The sequence below is a fragment of the Mustela nivalis genome (genome assembly GCF_964662115.1).
Source record: "Mustela nivalis genome assembly, chromosome: 7".
NCBI classification, from domain to species: domain Eukaryota; kingdom Metazoa; phylum Chordata; class Mammalia; order Carnivora; family Mustelidae; genus Mustela; species Mustela nivalis.
The window spans coordinates 93,224,496-93,240,627 of NC_139026.1; the positions used below are offsets into that span (position 1 = coordinate 93,224,496).

At 34.1% G+C, this 16,132-nt stretch overlaps 2 pseudogenes across 2 annotated transcripts in view; both read right to left on the bottom strand.

Annotated features, from left to right (window-relative positions):
• Positions 1-2,269, bottom strand: part of LOC309870319 (olfactory receptor 6C74-like) — a 79,263-nt pseudogene extending 76,994 nt beyond the window's left edge. Inside the window, exon 1 of the transcript in view lies at positions 2,231-2,269. The product of the transcript in view is annotated as an olfactory receptor 6C74-like (transcript). The remainder of the gene's footprint in view (positions 1-2,230) is intronic.
• A 10,087-nt stretch (positions 2,270-12,356) lies between these two features.
• LOC309870320 (olfactory receptor 6C74-like) lies at positions 12,357-13,999 on the bottom strand (annotated as a pseudogene). Its single transcript has 2 exons — positions 13,939-13,999; positions 12,357-13,302 (listed from the first exon to the last, which is right to left on the bottom strand). The product of its transcript is annotated as an olfactory receptor 6C74-like (transcript).
• Between the last annotated feature and the right edge of the window lie 2,133 nt (positions 14,000-16,132).

A 16,132-nucleotide genomic window follows, 5' to 3' on the forward strand; every position in this document is an offset into this window, starting at 1 on the left:
GTGCCTGATTCTTCTGTCATTTCTTTCATGGCTAATGAGATACAATTTCAGAGAAATTAATATGAAATATCATGAATGGTTTTATTTTCTATTCTTCTTAGTACTTCCATCCCATCAATCTCTGTTAGCATCCCTTTCTTCCCATGTTGCACTCTCAAAAACATCAGTAGGAACAGTCTGGTAATATTGGTGTGTGTAATTTAAAAAAAAGTGCAGTTTTCCTCTAAAAGTTATGATTCTGAAAAATGAAAAAAAATATAAATGACAGTAGTGGATATATAAGCAAGTAGAAATAAATAAATAGGGTTTCAGGAAATTGCATGAGCAGGGAGAAAGATAAAGATAAAGCTTATGGAAACGTAGAGATGCTATGGTTTTTAGAAATAGCATGGTGAAGGGTGCCTGAATCAGATAAGTGGCAGGCTCTTGATTTCAGCTCAGGTCATAATCTCAGGATCCCAGATTAAGTCCCACTCCATGCTCAGCATGGAGTCTGCTGCTCTCCCTCTCCCTCTGCCCTTCCCCCTGCTCTCTGTCTTTTTCTTTCTCTCAAATAAATAAATAAATAAATCTTTAAAAAGTAAAAGAGAATAGTGACTTTATGGGGAAAAATTAAAAGAAGTAAATTAGTAAGTAAAAATTAAAAGAAAATTAAAACAAAATTAGTGTAATCTTAAAATTAATAATATGTAAATTATTATTAGTAAATAAAAATTACACAAAAATGTTTACCATAAAATTTCTTTCATCTGCTTCTATGCTTTACACTTACCATTTATTCTTTATCTAAAATAGAGACTGAAAAGCTGAACAATTTGAGGTCAGCATGGCCTAAAAGAGATGAAGGGTATTTTTTTTTTTTTTTATAAACATATATTTTTATCCCCAGGGGTACAGGTCTGTGTACACTGTACACAGTTAGTAAAGTGATATTTCACTTTACACACTTTACAGCACTCACCAAAGCACATACCCTCCCCAATGTCCATAACCCCAACCCCTTCTCCCAACCCCCCTCCCCCTGCAACCGATGAAGGGTATTTGGTAAGTTTCAAACACAGTGAATCACAAAAGAGTGCTGACAAAATTTTAGAAGACATGTATTTCTCTATTATAAAGATATTCAAATAATAAGTAATTAAATAAATATTAATTACAGATAACTATGATCATTGCAATACATGGCGTATATTAAGTGAGACAAAAATTTGAGATCAGGATTAAGTTTGAAAGAGGATTTTTCCTAAATTGTCCTCTGAAAAGTACAATCTGTACCAACAATTATGGGGCAACTTATAGTGCTTTTTTTTTTTTAAATTAATGATTCTAAGGAAGATTTCTTTTTTCAGTATCTTCATATTAAACATGTAAAATAATTAAGGTTTAGTAATGGGACCAAGATAGAAAATATTTTCTGTTTTGAGAATTTTGATATAATTATTTCCAATCTCTAAAACATACATTATTATTTCAAAGACATATACATAAAAATAACCATACAAGTACAAACAAAATTTGTTTCCTGTTATACCTGTAGGCATTTATAGGAGAATTCTCAGATTAAAAAATAAGATCTGTTGTCAGTCATGTTAATAACTGAGTGGATAGAAGTAAGGACTGTTGTTTTTTCCTCCACAGTTCTTTTACATTCACATAATTGTAAAGTGATGAATTATAAATTTTTCTTCATTTACACAAATTACTCCAATGTCAACAACTGTAGGAATGCTTATATCTAAATCACCTTAACCACAGTTTTATTATAAAGGTTATTGTTTTGTCCAACTTCAACAGTTACACACACCAACATTCCCCCCAACATGCATTGTATAAAAGTTAACAAGGTCACATTACAAAACCGTTAGAAATCAGAACTAGGTTAGATATTGTGAATATTAGTGAAATTTTTGAAATGTAATGTTTTTAATACTTAATTTTCATTGTATTCTTTTTCCATGATTTTTCTTAAATCACAGTTTAAAGGTTAGAAAAAGTAGGGCTAATACCATAATGGTAAAAATAGGAGAAAATGGGTTAAAACATATCTAATGGAAATTTGACCTAAATAAACTTTAGACATACCAATTATTTTCAACCATTTGAGTCATAAGTCTGTCTGCCAAAAACACCTAAAAATTAAACACTCTTTTTGGAAACTATTAAACAGACTTATTCAGACAAAGTATCTCTGTTTAAATATTTAACTTTTTTATCATCAGGCTGAACAAACCACACTGACATTCCATTCCTTTCGGAAGGAATCTCCCATTATCCCACAATCTATGATTATTTTTCGTTTCTATTCATAACTACTTTGTAAATGGCTTTAGAGCTTTTTTTCCAGATTTGTAGAGTAGTATATTAAATTTCCCCATTACTATAATTTACTTATTTATGTTTTGAATGCTTTTCTTAGTATTATTTGCAGTGCCATATAATTCATGAACACTTGATCCCATTGAGTATTTATGCCTTCTGGGCCCTGAAGGAAAATATCTAAAGATTATGACGAGTTCCCAGAAGTTATGAGATCCAAGAACACCATTCCCAAGGGTTGCAAATTTATACATTATACATGAGTTCTCCCCGGGCACTAAATACTTAAAAAAATAAATTATATATATATTTTTCAAAGCTACTTTTAACTGTGTCTCCAAAGCTTTCAGTATAGATGTCCCTAATCTGAGCTTGCCCTTCCACACAGATGTGTTTTAATATCCCAAATACATAGATAAAAAATTGGAAGTTTTAAAAGCAAAACCTTTTAGTTGGTAATAACAGGTGACAGTATTAGCTGGAGAATTTATTAGCCAGTCATAGAAAAAAACTGTACCTGAAATAGCTAAAATTTTATGTCCTGTATGTTATTTTGTTTCTATTCTAAATTTAGTCTTTCCTCCAAAAGTCTTTGCAAAATGATCTAGTAGATCCTAAACTTATATTTCATAACACCCATTCTTCACTTCTTCAGTATTAATAGAATATTTATCTATGTTTATAGCTAGACTTCCTTGCAACTTGTTGTGACCATGTGACTAAATTATGAGCAAAGGTTATAAGTGGAGATATGCAATTTCCATGGACTATCGTTTGATGAAAGGGATTTGCTCTTTTCCATTTAACCCCCCTCTCATTGTTGTGATATCAGCACTTGGGAAGACAAGCCATTTAAAGCCATGAATATGAGCAACCATACTAGGAATACACTGGCTGTTCAACAAGAGGGAGTAAACCCAGGTTCCTGACACCATTGCATTAACTTAGAAACACAGTGACTTGATAGAGGAGTTTCAACATACCAGACTGAACATTTAAATAAGATAAAAGTAAAGCTATTAGTGATTAAAGTGCTACAATATTTGTCTTTCTTATATTCTACCAAATCAATGGTATATTTTTTAAGATTTTATTTATTTATTTGACAGAGAGAGAGAGAGATCACAAGTGCACAGAGAGGCAGACAGAGAGAGAGAGGGAAGCAGAGAGTCCAATGTGGACCCTGGGATCATGACTAGAGCCAAAGGCAGAGGCTTTAACTCACTGAGCCACCCAGGTACCCCGAAATCTATGGTATTAATCAAAGCCTGATATTTTACCTCGAGTCTAACAGGTTGGCCAACCATCATTTCACAGATACTGAACAGAGGGATCCTATTGGGTCAGTGACAGAAAGCTTTATTATTTATTATATAGCAGGAAGCAGGAGCTTCATATTCTTATCAGTTCCCTTTCTCTGCAGAGAAGGGCTCTAATGGGTATTGTGTTACACAGTGCACCTACATCTAAAGCTGAGGAATCCCTAAATTAGTAAATTCTCAGTATTTTAAAGAGGAAAACCTTCCTAATTTTTCCCTACTAGAAGGTAATATCTTTTTTAAAAATTATTATGTTCAGTTAGCAGTCAAAACCACAGGGAGATACTACCTTACACCAGTTAGAATGGCAAAAATTAACAAGACAGGAAACAACAAATGTTGTCAAGGATGTGGAGAAAGGGGAACCCTCTTACACCGGTTGGTTGCAATGGAAGCTGGTACAGCTACTCTGGAAAATAGTATGGGAATTCCTCAAAAAGTTAAAAACTAGAGCTACCCTATGTCCCAGCAGTTGCACTACTAGGTATTTATCCCATAGATACAGATGTAGTGAAAATAAGGAGCATATGCACCTGAATGTTCATAGCAGCAATGTCCACAATAGCCTAAATGTGGTAGGAGATCAGATACCCTTCAAGAGATGAATGGATAAAGAAGATATGTTCATATATACAATGGAATATTACTCAGCCATCAGAAAGGATGAATGCCAATCATTTACACTGACATGGGTGGACGTGGAGAAGATTATGCTAAGTGAAAGAAGACAAGCAGAGAAAGGCAATTATCACACATTTTCACTCATATGTAGAACATAAGGGATGGCATGGAGGACATTAGGGGAAGAAAGGGAAACCGAATGGGAAGATAGGATTTTTAATATACTTCTAAGGGGAAAAAAATCTACCAAATCTGTTGCAAAATATTCCTGAATAGAGAGTCCAGAGCAAAAGCTATCACATGTAGAAATGTTTCAGAATTTCCACCCACAAAATCCATCCCTCATTTCTAAACCAACTCAGCTTCTGCTGCAAATTCACCTAAGTATGTTCCTCTGTTGTCCTCTCTGATTATTCTGCAGGTCTCTTTTATCACTCCCAAGATGCTAGTTACAGTGTTCTCCAAAAGGATGCAAGCCAGTGACTAGCCCTCACACAAGTATAAGCCCTCTTGGGGCTAAGGTCTCCTAGAAAGAGTTTACAATTTTGGAGGTTGGCAGCTGAGTTTAAAATCCATCATTCATATTACAGGTTAGTAATGCTTCTGACATAGCTTTCAGCTGGCTCTCAGGGCTCCCAATTCAATAACTTGTTTTTGGAGGGACTGCTTACGTATATTTAATACATCTGTCCTATTTGTTCAAGCCATCATCCATGTGACATTTGTCTGCTCCACTATATGACTTAAAATAGGAGTGAGGAAGACATTTGGAAGCATTTTGCCTGACTAAAGTAAAAAACACAAGAAAGAACACATACTGGTGAGGATATGGATAAAAAGGAACCCTTGTACACTGTTGGTGGGAATGCAAATCAGAACAGCCACTGTGGAAAACACTATGGAGATTCCTCAAAAAATTAAAAATAGAACCACCATATGACCCAGCAATTCCACTACTGGGTACTTACCCAAACAATTTTAAAGCATTAATTTGGAAGGATATTGTACCCCTATGTTTACTGCAGCACTTTTTATAAAAAGCCAAATTATGGAAGCAATACAACCCAAGTATCCATTGATAGATGAATTGATAAAGAAGATATAATAGTTATCTTTCTAGTATCTATCATCTGTCTATCCATATATCCATCATCTATCTTCAAATATATATATATATATATATATATATATATATATATATATATATATACACCCACACACACACAATTTGATATTACTCAGCCATAAAAAGAATGAAATCTTGTCATTTGCAACAAGGATAGATCTAGCGGATATAATGCTAAGTGAAACAAGTCATTCAGAGAAAGACAAATGACATACGATTTCTATCTCACATGTGGAATTTAAGGAGCAAACAAAGAAAAAGAGACAAACCAAAGAGTGGACTCTTAACTATAGAGAACAAGCAGATGGTTATCAGAGGGTAGGTGAGTGGAGGGAAGGGTGAAATAGATGAAGGGAATTTAGAATACACCTATCGTGATGAACAATGAAAAATGTATACAATTGCTGAATCACTATATTGTACACTTAAAATGAATATTGCACTGTCTCTTAATTTTACCAGAATTAAAATAAGTTTTGAAAAGAAGTATTTCGCCTGTGGGTGAAGGTAGGTGTGTACGGTGACTAGGAGGTGCTGGAGTGGTTCCCTATTATCTCTGTTATCTTCATCTGATGGAGGATGGCTTACCTAAAAGTCAAGCAAATTTAAAATTTAAAATTCTTGCCCTGAAGTATTTGTCTTTTGGAGAAAGGCTCCAGAGACAGTTCTTAGCGGCAAAGATCATTAAGTCTTCTGGGATCTAAAGTGTCCTCTTCCCTGATAATGGGTTTTCTCTCTCTCCCTCTCTCTCTCCACTTCCACAAAATCTGAGTAGTCCATTCCACAACTATAATTTCATCCGGTTTCCAGTCATACCATTCTCATACTCAGACCCCTCATCTAGAGGAGTCAGGGGATGAGGTACAAGGACAATTTTATAAAACTTACCAAGAATTAAGTTTGAATCTATGTGGCCATGTTACCATCTGGAATTTGTACCAACTAAACAGATTTGAGTTTGTTAAGGCAATAATAAAACAATGTATTGGGTGATATTATTATATACGATAGGTCTGTGTCACAACTGAGACCCTGAGCTTAGAAAAGGGTTGCCAGTAAACCTGCCCAGTCTTGCCCAGTACAGGACATTATCTTAATTCCAGTTAGGGGAAAAAACAAACAAACAAACAAACAAACAAACAAAAACACCTGCCTTCTACCCTTGAAGAATAAATGATCTCTATCTCCGTTGCTGAATGATTTAAAAACAATTGTAAAAGTAATGTAGAGCAAGAGCTAATACAAGATATGTAAAAGTCCATGGAAAATTGGCACTCAAAAGTCATGACTGCACAACTGGTTGCATCAAATAAACTCTTAAGGAGGATTTTTTTTTAAATTAGCTATCTGAACTTGAAGTGTTTGAAAAGAGTAAGAAGATAAGATATCAGGAATCCTTGGCATCAAGTATTGATGAGTTACTTAGATTATCACTTAGAAAGAAGCTTCTATTGGGGCAACTGGGTGGCACAGTCAAATATGTGCCTTTGGCTCAGGTCATGATCTTGGGGTCTGGGATTGAGTCTTGCTTTGGGCTCCCTGTTCATCTGGGAGCCTAATTTTCTCTCTCCCTCTTTCCCTCCCCCTGGTTATGCTCACTCTCTCTCTTTCTCTCAAATAAATAAGTAAAATCTTTAAAAAAAAAAAAAAAGAAAGAAAGAAGCTTGCTTGAAAGGATAACCTTCTTCAAAGTAAATAGAGATGATACAAAACAATATAAGCATGTGAAATATATTCACATATCTATGGTGGCTATAACTAATAATGTTTTATGACATATTTGGAAGTTGCCAAGAGAATAAATCTTAAAAGATCTCATCACAAGAAAAAAAAATGTAACCATGTATGGTGACAGATTGTAAATAGACTTATTGTGGAGATGATTTTGCAGTGTATATAAATATCAAATCACCGTGTTTTACACGTGAAACCAAAACAGTGTTATATGTCAACACTTCAACTGAAAAAATAAAAAAAGATCAGAACCTCCTTTGTTTTCAGTAACAACTGACATAAAGCTATAAGAGATAATAAATTTCTTGAGGGTAGTCATGGGAACTCCATTTTGCTGAGTATAAATCAAGCTAAGAATTCAAAGCCACAAACTTGTCATTTTCCTTCTCTCTATATAGTTAGATAAAACCTTTCTGCCTTGTAGCACGATAATGAATATATTTCACATGCTTATTGGCTAACATTCAAACCTCAAAAAAGAAAACTTAAATACCAAAAAGTATTGTAGTAATTGTTCTAGTCTATTTGGACTACTATAACAAAATATCAAAAGACTCTGTGTCATACATAAAAAGAAATGTATTTCACACAGTTCTGGAGCATGGAAAACCGTGTTCAGAGTGTCATTGTGGTCAGATAAGGGCCTTCTTCCAGTTTTCTGTTTTCTCATTGTATGCTTACATGGTGGAAGGAGGGGGACAGAATTCTCTGGGGGTACTTTCATAAGAGCAATAATCCTGTTAGTGGTTTCACGCCTATGATCTAACTACCTCCCAAAGGCCCTATCCCCTACTACCATCACCTTTGGGAGTTAGAATTTCAAAATATGAATTTTGGGGTTCCTATTAAGACCATAGCAATAATTCACCAACTTACATTAATAAAAGCCTGAGGGAATATATGTGATAATAGATTCTAAGGGTGATATACCAGAAAGAAAGTAAATATAATTCTATATCAGGGTGAATTTATTGATATATTTTTAATGATTTGGGGTTTGTTGGTTTGTTTGTTTTTGGCTCTAAATTAGGGTTTTGCTTTCAGAAAGCTAGTTTACCAGCATATCATAGATCAGGGTGAGGACTGAGTAGTGATTGTGGATTTAATGGAAGAGTTCAAACTTCTGATGATGGCTATAATTTTTTGTTCAATTAGATAACTACTTGAATTTGTGAATGACTTATCCTGATTAAAGCTGAAATATTAGAGAAATAAGTCCAAAGATCTAGAATGACAGCAATATGGAACATTTTTTAATGCACAGGAGGGTATTAACATCATTGAAAGGTACTGTAATTGCTGGTCTGAAGTGAAAGTGGGAGATAATTTCATTACAGTGAGTTTCCTCATTTCACTGGAAATGATGGGACTATGGGAAGGCAGAGGTCATGTAATAACAATTAGCTGACATTGACAAGATGGGTACGGTTACTTATTAGTTGGTAGAGTTAGACTGAATATCAAAATTGTGTGATATGCATTAGTTTGAAAAAGACATCATGCTGCTTCTAAGGCTAAAATAGACAATCCATTAAGTTCCTATTTGACCTCAATAATTGAAAGAACTATAATTTGGGTGAAATCAAGGATGATATAGCCATCGAATGGTGTTAAACTCCTTATCCAAATAAAGACTTTAGTCTTTATTCATAAGGCCAGAACCCATTAAGGAAGTTATCCTTGAGGAAGTGCCATGCATTGATATTAATATCTTAATCACCTTCCAATTTTCCTGAAAGGATATAAATTCTTTTGTCAGGAAAACTGTCCACTGAAGAGGGTAAAATCTGGAACTTTCTGGGATTGTTTCACCTCATCTCTGAGCTAATCTTACTTATTATGATGATAGAATGCCAGGGTACAGACATATTAGAGAGGAGAATAATGAGGGTGGAGAAAGTTTTATTGATAAGTGGCAGCTATGTGTTAGTCTCATTTACAGTGTTTCTATTGCATGTGAAAAATCATCCTGATATATTGTTAAAAGAGATATACTCAGGACCAAGTAGAAAACCATGGAGTTCACCCTCATAAACAAATAATAAATCAAAGCATCTTTCCCTGGAAAAACTGCAGTATTTGATACTACCATCAAATAAATACTTAAAAAAAGGATGCAGGGGGGCGCCTGGGTGGCTCAGTGGGTTAAGCCGCTGCCTTCGGCTCAGGTCATGATCTCAGGGTCCTGGGATCGAGTCCCGCATCGGGCTCTCTGCTCAGCAGGGAGCCTGCTTCCCTCTCTCTCTCTCTGCCTGCCTCTCCATCTACTTGAGATCTCTCTCTGTCAAATAAATAAATAAAATCTTAAAAAAAAAAAAAAAGGATGCAGGAATGGTAATCCATTCCACATACCCATATAATTCAAATATTTGCCTACCCTATCCCAGATGAATTTTAGAGGGTAACAATAGATTCATATGCTGAATTAGATTATGATACCAAATGCAATATGTTTTAAGGTATGGACCAATTATTGGTTTAAATCAAAACAATATTGGCAATAAATATTCAGTTATTGAATTTTAGATTTTTTTTTGATTAATAGAACATAACAGGTAGAATGCATCACCTTGAAATAGTAAAACAGATAAGAAATCAGATCTTCATCCTTACTTTAGGGCCATCCCTAGCCTTTTGCTATTATTTAGACATTGGACAAGCAAACCCAAATCTGCAGGACAAGCCCACAGGCTGTTTTTGTACAGTCTTCCATCTAAGAATAGTTTTTACGTTTGAAGGTTCAGAAGAGGAAAGAGGAAGAGGTTGAGGAAGTAGGGAGGATAGGAGAATGGAGGAAGCATATAAGGGTATGTTAAGATATATATATTTTTTATTTTTTATTTTCAGCATAACAGTATTCCTTGTTTTTTGCACCACACCCAGTGCTCCATGCAATCCGTGCCCTCTCTAATACCCAACACCTGGTTCCCCCAACCTCCTACCCTGCACTGCTTCAAACCCCTCAGATTGTTTTTCAGATATATTTTTAAAAAATGTATCAGGACTTAGAACTTCTCAGGCAAAATATTTTTTTAAATACGCATTAAGAGAAATATATGATTTTATTTTACAAATAGACATATTCCAATTTTCTCTTTTATATGATAACAAATACCCATCAATCGTATATGCTTTCATGAAGATACTGCTCTCCCATTCTGTTCCAAAATTCATTATATTTTATTTATTTTTTAATTTAAATTCAATTAGCCAATATATAGTACATCATCAGTTTCTGATGTTGTGTTTAACGATTGCATATAACACCCAGTGCTCATATCATGTGCCATTCTTAATGCATGGTATTTTAACAGTATGTGAAAAAGTAACCAGTTTTCAAAAGAGAGTTGTAGCAAGCAATAGAAATTTAGAAATTGATTGTTTGAAATTATTGCCATAGTTATTATTACTGAAGATTATATAAGCTCAATAATTATGAAAATTTCTCATCCACCTATTGGGAAAACTTAGAATTATTATAATCTCTATTAAAATATTCCAAGTAAAAATTTCTGTGCACTTTAAAAATGCTTATATAAAAATAAAAGTTTAGGCAGCATATTAACATTAGAGCAGACAGAATTGCAGTAATTCAATATCAAAAACAAATTCAAATAGAACAGAAGAATAATTACTGTGACTCCCTTCTTTTGATGTGATCAGCATGCAGTGTGAAGCATTAGTTTTGAACTATGAAGACCCTTCTTTTTTAAAATTTATTTATTTATTTATTTGACAGACAGAGATCACAAGTAGGCAGAGAAGCAGGCAGAGAGAGGGGGAAGTAGGTTCCCTGCTGAGCAGAGAGCCTAATGCAGGGCTCAATTCCAGGACCCTGAGATCATGACCTGAGCCAAAGGCAGAGGCTTTAACCCACTGAGCCACCCAGGTGCCCCTATGAAGACCCTTCCAACTACCAAGATCAGATAGGCTTAGAATAAGAATTTCATTTAACTTATCACATAATAAACTGATATTTGCAAATATAATAATACATGTTATATCAAATTGAATTTTATAGTTGTACTATTAACATTAAAATTAAATTATATCATAAATCTGTATTATAAGCTATATTGATTCTTTTGCTTAATATCTTTGCTTAATTTCTATTTTTCTATTAACATGTTTAAATATTCTATACTATAGTGAATATATAATTTATAAACAAATATACAGATACTGTGAAATTCAAGTGTTTTTGTTTGTGTTTTTTTTTTCTTTACTGGTAGAGTATATGATAAAGAATAATAATAATAAAAGAAATTTACAAATTGATTATTTGAAATGGCTGCCATGACCTCGATTTACAGAAACAAAAGAATTCCATAATATTTAAGGACATAGTGGTTAGTAATTCAATACCTCTAAAGGTTATAGGTGAATTCCCATTTTTTATTTTGCCTTGACTCAGTGACAATTTGGGCATTTCTAGAAGTATGTGTTTCTCAGCTAAGTTTCACAACTCTAGGTGGTGCATTAACTCTATATAGAATATGTGGAAAATTGAATCTGTGAATACCAGAACAGTGGATAAGAACAAGGAAAAAATATAGTGTATTTTGTCCTCCTCTGAGAGAATTTTTTAAGGAAATAGATAAAATCACCAAATAAAAAGGCATATTATTTTGGCCTAAATAAGGGACAGATAAAGGGAGAGAATTAAGCTTTGGGGATTAATTAGACCAACATGAAAATTATAGCAAGAAAAATAGTTATTCTTATTTTGAATATAAGAATTAAGAGTTCTGGGGGCGCCTGGGTGGCTCAGTGGATTAAGCCGCTTCCTTCGGCTCAGGTCATGATCTCAGTGTCCTGGGATGGAGCCCCGCATCGGGCTCTTTGCTCAGCGGGAGCCTGCTTCCTCCTCTCTCTCTCTGCCTGACTCTCCGCCTACTTGTGATCTTTCTCTCTGTCAAATAAATTAATAAAATCTTAAAAAAAAAAAAAAGAATTAAGAATTCTGGGCACCTGGGTGGCTCAGTGGGTTAAGCCACTGCCTTCGGCTCAGGTCATGATCTCAGGGTCCTGGGATCGAGTCCCGCATCAGGCTCTCTGCTCAGCAGGGAGCCTGCTTCCTTCTCTCTCTCTCTGCCTGCCTCTCAGTGTACTTGTAATTTCTCTCTGTCAAATAAATAAATAAAATCTTTAAAAAAAAAAAAAGAATTAAGAGTTCTATGAAGCACTTTATCCTTCTTGCTTTCTTTTACTCATAACCTCAGTAATATCACTAAAATGATTCACTTCACTGAAAAAATCTCAATCTTTTTGATCATGTACTTAAAAGCATCTTGCACTTGTTTGTTTCTCAGTATATAAGTGAAGGGATTCAACAGAGGGGCAACAGAAGTACTGAGCAGGGCTATCCCTTTATTTAAAGATACTCTGTCCTTTGCAGAGGGTTTCACATACATGAAAATGCAGCTGCCATATGAAATGGACACAACTACCATGTGAGAAGAACATGTAGAAAAGGCTTTCTTCCTCTGTTGAGAAGAAGGTATCTTCAGTATAGTCCTGATGATGTTTGCGTAGGAGAGAATCACTAATGTCAGTGTAACCAGGAGGTTCAAAATGGCTGAGAGAAATGCCATTAAATCTATTACATCTGTGTCTGTGCAAGAAAGCTGTAATATAGGAGAAAAAATTGCAGAAGAAATGATCTATAGCGTTGCTTGCACAGAAATCTACCTGGAGACCCACAAGGAGTGGTGGAACAATTACTCTAAAACCAGCCAACCATGAAGCAAAGACTAACAAGTTGCAGACTCTCACTCATGATGGTGGTGTAATGCAGGGGTTCTCAGATGGCCACATAGCGGTCATAAGACATGGCAGCTAGAAGAAAAAATTCAATTGCACCCAACACAATAGTAAAAAACAGCTGTGTTGCACAACAATAGTAAGAAATGGACTTATCACCTGTTGCCATACTGGCAAGAAATCTGGGGATGCAGACAGTTGTGAATGAAATTTCTAAAAATGAGAAACTTCAGAGGAAGAAATACATGGGTGTCTTTAGATGAGAGTCCAGTAGGGTGAGGGTGATTATGGTTAGATTCTCACTGACACGCAACATGAAGGTTTCAGAAGGAGAAAAAAAAATGACCACTTGTAATTGTGGATTATCAGTCAGTCCAAGAAGAATAAAGGTTGTTACTGTGCTGTGTTTTTTTTTATTGTTGACTTCAAAAAAAATAATAATTTTAAAAAGTAAGAAAAAATGAGAAATAAAAGGTATAATCTTGCATGAGATACCTATTAGCTTGAGACTGTCCATACATGTGTTGCTCCTGCCACACAACCTCCTTCAGTGTTATGCTAGTCAGCAGTAACAGCCTCTAAAAACTTGCTCATATAATTTGTACTCAAAATTTCACTAACCGAGTGCAACTCTAGGAGTGTCATTTCTCAAGTGTCATAAATTCAGGAATTTCAGAAAGATAATATATGGCATATAAAAATAGAAACCAAAAAAAAATCCAGAAATTTGTCATTAACTTGTGTCTTCTGTAGTTGCAATTTTCCCCCAATCTACTTAGTTCAGATTAAGTTATTTTACACCATCAGGTAACTCACTCCTCTTTGCTAAACTTATCTCTTTCTCAGTTTATTACTCCTTATGATAGTATTCTGTAAGTTAGATTTCAGCTGAGGACTCCTTGCCTTTTAAAAATCAAAAACATGACCTAAATACCTGAGTGGGGATTCAGAACTTTCACCAAACTTCCATAAACTCTTCAAGATTGAAATCTTCATGGCCACTTTAGGTCTGCTTTCCCCTTTTTCCTGAAGACTTGGGTGTACTTTTGTCTCACTCACCCTGGTTATTCTTATTTCTCTGATATGGACCCAAGTAGATAGGAAGTATATCCTCATGCATGATGACTGTGTTGTTTATGTAGCATTCTTTATTTACTTTTGCAGTAACAGGAGAGGGTTCTAGAAAACAAGCCATTTAAAAAAGATGTTATCTACTTATACCTGGTAGTTTGTTTTTAGTGTCATTGCTCTGCATGGCTCCCCCCCATTGCCATGGTAGTCTCTTCTCTCTCCCTCATGTCCTTCTTCTCTTCTCTTATTCACTTGTTTTGTGGTTAGCACCTTAAAATTCAGAATTTTATTAGCCTTTTCAATGTTTTTACTTTCCATCTTCTTCATTCCATGCCTACATCCTCATGTTCATCATCTCAAAAGTGTTTCACCAAATTTTTCTAAAGCATGACCATATCTTCCTTAAGAAGAATGTTATGTCATATGTTGCTTTAAACCTATTATATGCATTTTCAAGCTATTACATTTCACACAATCCAGTTCAGGTGTTTAAAAATGTGGAGATATTTCCAATGGTTATAAATAACTACAATAGGACTAAAATTTTTTTCCTCTTTTACTTCATTCCGTTCTTACATTTTTTTCCTTTCTTTCCCCAGACTCCCCAATGTATCATTTCTCTAAAAATGTCTACATTCTGGCTATTTAAGCATACTTTATACTCAGTGATTAAATTTTTGAAATCCAAGTTTGGTCTACTTTCCTTTTCTAAGTTCGGTCTATTTTTTAAGGTCAAAAGCATAAGAAAATGTCAGTCAACAAAGGATGAATTACATAGTGTACCAAATTATAAAGTTAGAAGTGAATTCATATATGCGTACTCCCAAGCTAAATTTAAATTACAAAACTGCAAAAAAAAAAAAAAACCTAAAAAATATTGAAACTACTTGACATCATTATCTTCTTTTAACTGCAAATAAAATACTTGGTGAATGGCAATAAAATAGTCACTGTTTCTGACCATTTTTATAAGCCCAGGGACTTCTGTAACCACTTCTGCAATTTATCAGTAAGGGAGAGGAGATTCCTTTGGGATATGAAACTGGATATTTTATGAAATGTTTAAATTCTATTGAATTCAATAAGAGGAAATGTCTCAAGTAGTACTAATTCATTTTTCCAATGTCATATTTTAAAACATTCACAATGATCCTGTATACCAAAAACATATGTAATTATAATTATCTGAGGAAAACAACATATTTATTTAATAAAATACATTTCCGAGATTCTTTTGAATGTTATGAAGGATGTCTATTCAAAGCCTGATTCCAACGAAATGAAGGTTCAAAGATTCCTTATAAGAACAAGTCAACTGAGTTGTGTAAAAAAAAAAACAAAAAACAGTTCTAACTTCATGGCCTTTATTTCAATGGCTTACAGATGAATCAACTTTTTTGTCCGGGTTCATGCAATCAATATGACTAAATTAAAAAAAAAAATTCCCCAACCTTACTGTATTTAGTAGCAATTTCATTCCCAACTGTCTGCTATTGATTTGAGCCCCAGAACACAGGAAATTTCTGAATTTTGCATATCCATCATATTTTTATATTACTTTAAACTACTTTTAACTTGCATTCTTATCCAAAATACATTAACCCCAATATCTCACACTCAACTGTGTGAGCTCAAATATTTTATCAGGACAAGAAATTTATCTAATTTCATTTCTTCTTTAAAGAGCCATATCTCCAGTTTATATTAAGTTTGGAGGACATTTTCTGTATTACATATAAAGTAAATGTATTTCTTTTAAAAAAAGAGTGGTAAAAAAAGATTTCAATCTCATTGTTTACTTTGAGATGTTTCTGGCCTACATGAGAAGCACAATTGCTTCATTTGTAGTTTTAGGATTTAATCATTTTTGTGTACTCTGCCATTGGTCTCAAGAGTATTAAATGACAAAACAACTTTTTAAAGATAGAAACATTTCCCAAGATACCGTTATACAACTATGTTAAAAATACATGGATTATTTATTAAGTATAATCTGTAAACTCATATGTAAAAACAAGATAAAATCTTCTTTTGAGGCAGCTATATGTTGTAAGCCATAAGGAGTTTTTGGAACTTACATCTTACATATCCATAACAAATATACATTCCACACAAGAAAATATACATTCCTCTACAATTCATATTGTGAAAAGATTCTAAGGGGTTTATTACCAAAAGTTTC